Consider the following 10,847-nt stretch of genomic DNA (forward strand, 5'->3'; position numbering starts at 1 on the left):
TCTAACGCTATGTGGAAAACAATAAATGAAATATCTACAAGAAGTAAAGGAAGAGAAATTGATAAGATAGTAAATAAAACAGGATACATACTGGAAAACAAAAAAGAAATAGCGAATGAGTTCCTTGACTATTTTACTGACGTTGGTAAATCATTGGCTGATAAAATAGATAAAACGCAACTCCGTAACTTTCCAAAAAAAGCTTATGTAAGTCATTTTTCCTAGAAGAAACAACTGAAGATGAAGTTCTCAAAACAATATTTGAATTAAAAAATAAAAAATCCCCCGGAATCGACGGTATCAGAGCTGAAACCTTAAAGACGATAGCACATGAAATCGCAAAACCCCTCACTTATATAATCAATACAATGTTCTCAACAGGACAGTGCCCAATAGCATTAAAAACGGCCATTATCAACCCTATATTCAAAAAAGGAGATAAAACTGACGTGTCAAATCATAGGCCAATATCGCTCATTTCAAATTTGGCCAAAATTTTCGAAAAAATATTAAAGAAACGTATTGTTACCTTTATGAAGAAAAATAACATATTGTCTGATCGCCAATTCGGATTTAGAGAAGGCAGGTCCACGGAGGACGCTATAAGTCATCTAGTTAATAAAATCAGCCAATACATAGATAAAAAAACACCCAGTTTATGTATTTTCGTGGATCTAGCAAAAGCCTTTGACACAGTAAGTCACAGCCAACTACTTGAGGTACTAGAAAGGATAGGATTCAGAGGAAACACGCATAAATTAATGAAAGACTACTTAACATCAAGAACACAGAGCGTAAGGATAGATAATCAATACAGTGATTCTAAGACAGTCAATTATGGAGTTCCCCAAGGAATAGTTCTAGGTCCAATCCTTTTCAATATTTACCTCAATGATTTATACACCATGTTAGTTAAAGGCGATATTATCAGTTTCGCTGATGACACTGCCGTGCTTTATGCGGAAGAAACCTGGGCTGAGCTGAAAAGGGTTGCGGAGGAAGACTTTAAACAAATCATACAATGGTTTGATAGTCGCCTGCTAACAATCAACTTTGAAAAAACCATATTTTTACCTTTCACATCATATGAAAAATTCCTCCCTAAATATAAATCACTCAGAGTTATTTTGAACAATGGCAAAGAGGTCAATGTGTCCGCAGCAAAGAATACTAAGTACTTGGGCATAATCATTGATCCACATCTCAAATGGCATGATCATATAAACGCCACAGTAAAAAAACTCAGATTTGTGCTCTATAGAATGAGACATTACTGTAATTGTTTGAACCTAGAACAAATGAGGACAATATACTACGCACTTGTACAAAGTCATATCAACTATGGTATCATTGCCTGGGGAGCTGCCTATTCTAACCATATAATACCACTGGAAATGATACAGAAGCGGATACTCAAATTTATCTATAAAAAGCCATATGATTACCCGACTGAAATTTTATATCGAGAGACCAAAATAATGGACGTCAGACAGTTATACCATGTAAAAATCGTTATAAGACAGCATTTGAATAAAAATATGTCGACCAGTAGAACACACACATATGAAACGCGAAATAAACATTACACACTCACACTACCAAGAACCAAGAAAAACACATTAAGGAGAAATTATAACTTTCTAGCACCCAGGTGTTACAATATGATACCCAACGAACTAAAAATAATCATATCAATGCAATCATTCCGAAAACATCTCATCGCCTGGATTAATACGTTGCCACGCTTAAAAATCCATCAATATATTGACCTGAAAAACACTTATTATTTCTAAACACTCATTATTTCTAGATAAAATGTAAACCATGAATTTGAAAATATAATTTTATTATTGAATATTAAATTTAATTTTATTGTAATATGGATACTTGCCGTCGAAATAAATATTATTATTATTATTATTATTATTATTTCCAGGTTGGTGAAACTCTCGTTGAGAAGAGTATTGCAGTTTCGGTATTTGAGAAGAATGCTCGTTCTGTTGATCTTCAATGTTCCAGAAAATGAAATACAGCACGACGTTACTCATCGAATATGCATGTTTCCATTGGTAAAAAAACAGCTAAATAGTTTTTTGGTTTATTTATTACAAACAAATCAAATATTTCCTCTTCATAATATTATGTTAGACCAATTCAGATAACTCAATAATGGAATGAAATAAATGATTCCTTCTACTTTTTCGAATGCACTATTATCATTTCAGAATTTATTAGGAATCATTTCCATGAAATAATCACAAAGTAATTGCCTATGAATAATCCTTTATACTAGTGTATTAATATTGATTGAATTTTGATGCGGCATTATTGTATAATAGTTATTCAGAACGTATATACTCTTATTGATGAGAGAGTTACTTGGTTAACCAACTCGTCAACTATGATAATCAAATGATTCGGTTCTCCAATTCGATTACCTCTCTCATCAATTATTTATTAAAACCGTTCAAAACAAGACTCCATTACAGATGGAACAGCTATAATGTTTCGTGACTCTACTCAGCAGCTCGACTTGATTTGTTTCCCTACTGCGTGATGACAATGACGATAATAATTAAAAAAAAAATACAAAAGTAACGAGTAATAATAAATGTTAATAAATTTGAAGTTATCGACAATTTCATACCTACACTTTTTTCTTTAGGAAAACTCATACTTTGAAGAAAGTTCTCCAAAACTGATATCATCCATGAAAAAGAACTTTAATCTGTTTAAAAAATCTGTTTAAAATCTGTTTTTTCGTTAATCAGCTGCCGCCCCCATACGAACGACAACTCTCAGAAGTTAAGAAACTTGTGCGAGCTAAGGACTAACGAGGTCTTACCTTTTAACGTGTGATTTCTAACACGGGAACACTTTAATGAAAAGATAAATTCGGAAAGGTCGCCTATATTGAATAACGATGCTCTTTGCCATATTATAGTGACAATTTTCTGATATTGAGGTCGCTTGTGTATTCAACAGATGGTGCACAATGAATCCGTATGTGAAACATAGCAGCAGGAAGTGATCGAATACGGTGTTTCTCAAAGCACGATCAATGGTCTCATACTCTTCAATATATATGACAATGAAATATTAAATAGTGATGATATTATAGGATTTGCGGATGACGTGGTCGTTGTCTATCAGGACGAGAATTGGAATGCACTCAAGAAAGAAGCCGGACAACTGGCTGAATAACAAACTACTTACTGTAAACCTAGATGAAACTAAAAATATGTCTTCAACATGTAATAAGTGAAACATTCCGTTCTTTCAAAACATAGAAATCAACATTCAGAGTAAGCCCTACTCTCTCCTACTTGTGGAAAAATTTAAATATTTAGGGATTAGGGATCTATATAGATTACCATCTGAGGAGGGATCACCATATCATCACAAACCAATCAAAAAGCTCTTAACAATAATTAACAAATTCAAATATCTAAAAGTTGCTCGATTATGAATATTAGCAGGCATTATATCATGCCTTGGTCGAAATTCAGTTACGTTAAGGGATTCTGGAATCGGGCGGGGTTGTGAAAACTCATGACAAAGTTATTCAGAACAGATTCTTGAAAACAATATCATCATGAAACTATACATATGCATCTGATAAACTTTTCAGTGAAACGTACTCAATTTGAAACAGTTGTATTTCCTTGAAGTTAGTGTGATATACCCGTCAAAAAATTTCATATTGTACCTTTCATGTCAAAACATTTTGGACAAAGATATTTTTTACATTGCACCAAATCTATAAAACAAAATTTATAAGACTTTCTTCAAAAAACATCTGAAAGTTCAATGAGTGACATTATCGAAGGTAAAAAATCGACAAACAAAAAGTAAAAACGTAATCTGGTTTGTATAAGTTCATGTATTATGTATATATCCTTTTATGTATGTACGTCGAAATATCTATATTGGACGTCTGAGTCTGTAAGCAAATGTATATATGTGTTTTTTAATATGAAATTGTTCACAATTTCGTCAGATCGTTTATATCTTATTTATATTTTGTGTATTTTTATCATTGTTCCACCACATTGAAACCACTAGGGAATTAATTTTAGGTTATTTATTCATCCATTCATATCATTTGTATTTGTATTATCGTATTTGTATTTTCAAACATAAATACATGTCCTCCTCATCATTATTATCATTACTATACGAACGACCACTCCTCACACCGTGGCGTAAGTGATCATTGGGTCCGAGCATCATATGCCCTGAGTTAGCGCAGTGAGTCAAGAATGTCAACCTTCTGCATTTGTCCGGCTGATTTCTGCCCTAGACATCAATATATAGTATCATTATTTTTTTATACCGAGGTTTGCGCTGGTCAGGCCCTATCCTTCGAAGCCCCGATACATTCAGGAGGGCGCGCCAGTATTACCAACCAACGACCACTCTTCATGCCGTGGGGTAAGTGATCATTGGGTCCGAGAATCATGTGCCCTAAGCAAGCGCAGTGAGCCAAGAATGACAGCCTTCTGCATCTGTCCAGCTACGATTTCTGCCTTAGTGCAGCAGGCCGGTATGATTTTAAGATTCGAGAGTAGTAAGGGCATCATTTCACTCCAGTAATCAGAATAACCTTTTTGACAGAGTGATCTGGATAGAGTTTGCTGAGGCTGAAGAAAAAATGTCGATATTTTATGCGTTTCTCCTCTTCTTTTCGGACGATATTCATCTAGTCAGGAGCTGAAAATTCCACGACAAATATCGTCTTGCTCTCATGGTCGAAAAGGACTACATCAAGCTTATTAGCTTGTATGAGCCTGAGGGTGGGAAACAAATAGTTCCCATAAACTTGGTACTTATTGTTCCCACAACGGATTCAATATCCCCCGGAGCGTATGACAATACCGGTGTCTCGTCAATACCGTAAGAGTGCCGTAGATGGTAATATAGCACTCTAAGGGCCGCGTTATGTCGATGGATATAGACCAAGAACGCATATACTGGACATGCTGGTAGCAAGTGCATAAAGGTCTCGGGCGCCTCGCGGCAGGCCCTGCACCTTGTGTCAGGGACCTCTATACCCATCGCGCGACTGTGATGGATTGAGATGTTGAAGACACCATCCTGGCAAGTCATGATGAACTTCTCAGTTTCCGACTTCAGCCCACTAGACCTGAGGAAAGCAAAAGACAGGCGCTTTGATAAGCCAAGGTCTCCAATGTTATTGAAGAAGACACCATGCCTTGGCTTATCTTCGTGTTTCCGCAGAAGTGAGGTTATTTATGCGGATTTTATATGAGCTTTTTGCTGAACGGGTTCCAACCCAGTGACAGAGTTGTGGTCACTATACCGAGTTCATCAGCTGCTCGGACAACTGCCCTAAAGAGAAATGCTTCAATTTCTGCTGTCTCATTGTCATGGACCATACAGAGAAGGGGATCCGAACTCTTGATGACTTTACTGGCTGTAGCCAGCACCATTCTGTCATACAGACACACAAACTCAAAAGTCCACGGCCTCCCTGTTGTCGGGGGAAGTACAACCGTGGAACGGACGATTTGGGATGCAAACTCCTATAGAGATACATCATTTTTCGGGTCTTCACGTCGAGTTGATACAGCTCCTCCTGAGTCCACTTCACTACTTCAAACGAGTAGAGTAAGATTGAAACGACAAGCATATTTGTTGCAGCAACAGCAGTTCTTAACCGACACTTCCGATGACCAGGTCTGTCGAAGTTTGTGCTGATACTTGCCGCGGAGAGAGTTATTCACTGATGTTACCTCTTGTGAGTGGCCTTGGTCCACCCCGAGGTAACTATACGTCTCTCCGGCATCCAAATGGTGTAGTATGCTTCCAACTATAAGCTGCACATCGTCTCCGTAGTGCCCGCATCGTCCTCTTCTGAGATGGACTCATTGTCCCATTGAATGGCCAAAAAATTTCCAACACAAGAATTTGAAAATGAAAATGAGAAATGACAAAGATAATAAATGAACATAAATCAATTGTGAACTTAAATACCGCAACAGGGTGTCCTGAGGTACACTCAAAGGTTCATTGAAAACTGCGCGAACTAAGAACAAGTTTCCAGTTTTTCTTGGGAGTAAATTGTTCCAGAACCTCATGTTTCTCAAATTATTCACATTCACATTTCACATTCACGATTTCTCAAAAATCCGCGACTTTCAATTCGCCATGTGAATCATTCTTTCCACTTTTAAACCTGATTTAATTACAAGCTACACAACAAGTTTTGTTTTTGTTTTAGCACTTAGGTGTCGTTAAAGTCGCTTGATACAAAGTAACCAATCCACTGAAATATAAATAAACAAAGAAAGGTTATGCGAAACGCGTCGGTTCTGCCACTCATAACGGCTGGGTGAAATGTTTGTATGTAATTACAGTCCACTGTTGTTTTTTGGCCATTTAATCTGTCTTAATTGGGTCTAATTTGATTCCAGATATCCGAAACACCCGATCAGTTGGAAATGGACGGCGAGAAATTTGATTTGTTTTACGAATGGAAACAGGTGAATGATCGGGTTAGTGAGACACCGAGTGTTTCTGACAATGTTCATGTGTATACGATGGGGGACTATTTATGTTTAGGGAACTGATAACACTAATGTCAATAGGTTAAATGTGCAACACCATAATGAATTTAATTTTTTTAAGCATAAACGTACTCACAACGTTTCGATGTGAAAGTGCAATTTGTTTTGTTTACAGTGAGTTAAGAAAATGAAATTTAAAGTTAAGATTCAGAGACCTCACAAAATTTAATCATTCAAACACAGTTCTGAATTCAGTAGAACTAGCTGACAAATTATCAAATCTGAATATCAAAAATAATATCAAACTAGTATCATTCGACGTAAAAAACATGTTTCCTAACATTCCAACAGACGAATGTCTTCCCCTCGTGAAATACATAGTAATACAAATAATACAAATTCATATAAATCGAATTTTGTAACCTCCTGGATACATGTCTGAAACAAATTTCATTCAAATATAATAATTTTTATCTACAAAACTCAGGTCTCCCTATGGGCTCACCATTGAGTCCCGTTTTAGCAGACATTTTCATGGACACACTAGAAAATGCCCGCACCCTCAATAACCCCCTTTCTTAGAAACATATTTTGTTTTGGTTCAGATATGTTGATGACGTACTAATTGGTTTTGATGGTTCAAACAAACATATTATTCAACTTTTGAACTTTCTCAATAGTGTGCATAACAAAATCAAAATCACAGTGGAAATCGAACGAAACTCATAAAACATTTATAAGTGAATTATACCCAAATTGCAGAGAACACAATATAGTTGAGTATTATAGTATCAAACACTCAATTGAACTTTCAGAAAATATTCAAATTTACTTGTCCAAATACAACATAATAATAGTTTTCATAAGTGATGATAATTTAGGCAGAACTCTTTTTAAAGCAAAACCCAAACGAGATAGAATGAAAAAAATCAGGTATATATAGAATAGAGTGCGGCGAATGGTCTGCAGTATATACAGGTCAAACCTGTAGAAATTTTGACGTAAGGCTCCGTGATTACGTCTGTTTGGACAAAAAATCTACAAGGAATGAACATATTCAAAAATCAAAACACAATATAAGTAAAAATAACTTCAAAATCCTACACATATGTGATATAGAGAAAAAATTAACTTGTTGGAGCCATGGAAATTAACAAATCAATTAAAAACCAGAAATATATACCCCTAAACCAGCAACTCGATTTATGTAGATCTCCACTCTTGGTCTCCACCCTGGATCGTTTAACTACCTGTCATATCTTATCTAAAAACTCCCGATATAACCGAGTTTTTCAAATTTCACATTTTAGTTGTATACTAGGTAATGAGGTTAAACCCGAAACTGGTCATATAAATAAAATTGACTACTAATTAGACAAACGTGTTTTTATTCATTTCAAGTGATCATGAATTACCACAAAATAAACAAGTCATCACAGTAACTAAAGATTTGTGACAATAAATCAGTATCAGATGTTTTTGTTATAACAAATCAGACTTCTTAGATGACCTGAATATATATCCAAATGACCTGATTGCAAATCATTTCAACATGTGGACCTTTCTAATAATTCACTCAGTGTTTGTTGAATCGATGTGGAGTGAAGCTACACGTGATTTATTCAAAACTTCATTATTTGAATAATATATGTGGCATATGCCACAATCATAGGTGTGCAATCACCTATGATGTGTATAGCCTCAGAATTGAACCGAATGGGCTACGAATTGGAACGGGAATCAATCATTTATCTCAACATCCATAGACTACTACGTCATTGGGAAGAGATAGTCAGAACATTGAATGCTGCTGAGTGTGTAAACAGAGTTCAGTTATTGCATATTCATCTAAAATTGAAACGTTATAGTCGGATAACAGGGGTATACTCGTATTTGGAAAATCTGAAAATAAATTAGAGAATGACTGATTTGTATAGTGGTACAGCAGTGAGTGAGAAAAGTTTCCATACATTCGAGAATTACTAGTCCATGTCTGAAATTAGATGGAATTACGTTTCAACCGGTAAAACAACAGTGCGTGCAATGGATGATATCAATTGATTTCCAACTCATACAACTAATTTTCACCTATAGTAAGAGGGTATACTTATAGACTGATCATAAATCAACTCATCTCAAAGAACGATCGATTCAGGCAAGTGCTTACTCACCTATACAGTAGTTTCAGGGACTGACATCTATCAGAAAACAACTAGTCCCCTGGCTAATACCACGCATAGAGTTGGATTATATCCGACAGTTGTCAGTGCAGTATTCTTCACAGAAGAAAATAATTCGTATGCTTTTTGCCATATACCTGCCGCAATCGATTTTAAATTGTTGGAAGAGTCACTTGCAGACCGTTTTTGTTTTCAGACTATTTGGCCTCTCATCAGTGCCCTACATCAACACGAAGTCGATAATTTCCCATAATCAAAAATCAAATTCTCTCAGAGTATCATATATATCGAAAAGTATCCAATCCTGCTATACGAAAATGAATTTCACTTAAGTAAATGGGTATACTTGAAAACTGTCTATGAATCAAATCATGTGAAGTAACAATTCGTTCGAGCCTGTCTTAACTTACCTACACAGGAGGTTCATGGATTGACATGTATCACAAAACAACTACTCCCGTGGGTTCTACCACGGATATAATCCAACGCCCTTCGGGGTATCAGTCAGGTGAGTAGGTAGTTGTTTTCTGGTAGGTGTCGGTCCATGAACTTACTTTGTAGGTAAGTGAAGATTGGCCTGAACGAATTATTCCTTTAGATGATTGGTGACTAATGTTTGTTTGAAGGTGTTTGACAATGTTTCATGATGAATTCCAATAATTCGGACTTCCATTGTCTAATTTGATATACAATATTTTGAAGTCCCTGATGAAACCAATACAATTGAAAATTTATTGAGATATGAGAAGAGATACCTTGGAAGAGGATCTTGGACCAATCTTTGGCAAGGTAAAAAGCACGTGCTTGAAGCTCCGCTAAAATATGGAGAATACCCACAACAGACAGTGAGGAAAGTTGGTGAGAACACAATCCCCAAATTCAGACCGAATACAGGAGACTACGAAGCCACCAACTTTATCAACATGAGTTTCCGCCCGCTCACGGAAGATAATTACGGTAGTAGAATTCACCAATTAACTCATTGATCAGACGGAGGCAAAAAAAATTGGATGGGAAATTAGAGAACAGCTGGATCGAGAATTAGTTTCAATATCTAATATCAGCAATTAAGTACGTAGAGCTCCGACCGGCCAACGTAGTGATAACACAATCCAGATTCCACCTCCAGATAAGGAAAACGCTACTGTGGTGATGGATACCGATCTGTACGATCACAATATCGAAAAGGTTCTTCAGAAGGAACAATACACGAAGATCGTACGGGACTCTACTACATAACTTCAAAGTAAGTTGTACCATACTTCAAAAAAACATCCAGTCCATTTTTCGGAATAGAAGAGACCATCGCTAACACCGCACGACAGTGAACCATCTCACTTCTATGGACTACCCAAAATCCACAAGAAAGGTGTACCACTCAGATCGATCATTAATTCCAGAGATTCAACTACTCAGAATTTGTTCAGAATTTGACTTCTAATGATACAACCGTTACAAGGAAAAACATCACCTTCTGTGGAGAATTCGAGGCATTTTATCGAACTACTAGGGGCAATCCGAGTCACAAAGCAAGATGTGGAAAGCTTTCAACGTTACTGTCGACGGAGGACTTCAAATCATACAGAGAAAGCTATCTGAAGAGGAGGACTTGGAAGATAGAACTAACTTACCTACAGAAGTAATTAAGGAATTACTAGGATGCTATGTACGGAACTGCTGTATCTAAGTGAAGGATAAATTATTTACGCAAGATGAGGGATCGTCACTTCCATCATTTATAGCCAACATATGAATGGAGTGATTTGAAACTCTGACTATTGAAGGAGCCTACAAGAAGCCCCGAGTCTGGTTGAGATACGCTGACGACACCTTCATAATATGAAACCATTGGAATACAGAACTAGACATCTTCCTGAAGTACATCAACAGCATATGACCTTCCACCAATTTCACAATGGAAAAGAAAGACTACAACGAATTGCCATTCTCAGGTATATTGGTGAGGAGGACCGATAGTAGGTGAGAAACATCTCTATACCAAAAATCCACTCACACGAGACAGTATCTGAACCATGAAGGCAACCACCGCCAATCAACTAAACAAGGAATCATCAAGACACCAGGACCGTGCTTTCGAGCTCTCTAATACGATGGAAGACCTCGAGCAGAAATTAGG

This window comes from Leptinotarsa decemlineata, unplaced genomic scaffold (genome assembly GCF_025532065.1).
Source record: "Leptinotarsa decemlineata unplaced genomic scaffold, Ldec_3_MD MMD2_tig00000576_RagTag_RagTag, whole genome shotgun sequence".
Lineage (NCBI taxonomy): Eukaryota > Metazoa > Arthropoda > Insecta > Coleoptera > Chrysomelidae > Leptinotarsa > Leptinotarsa decemlineata.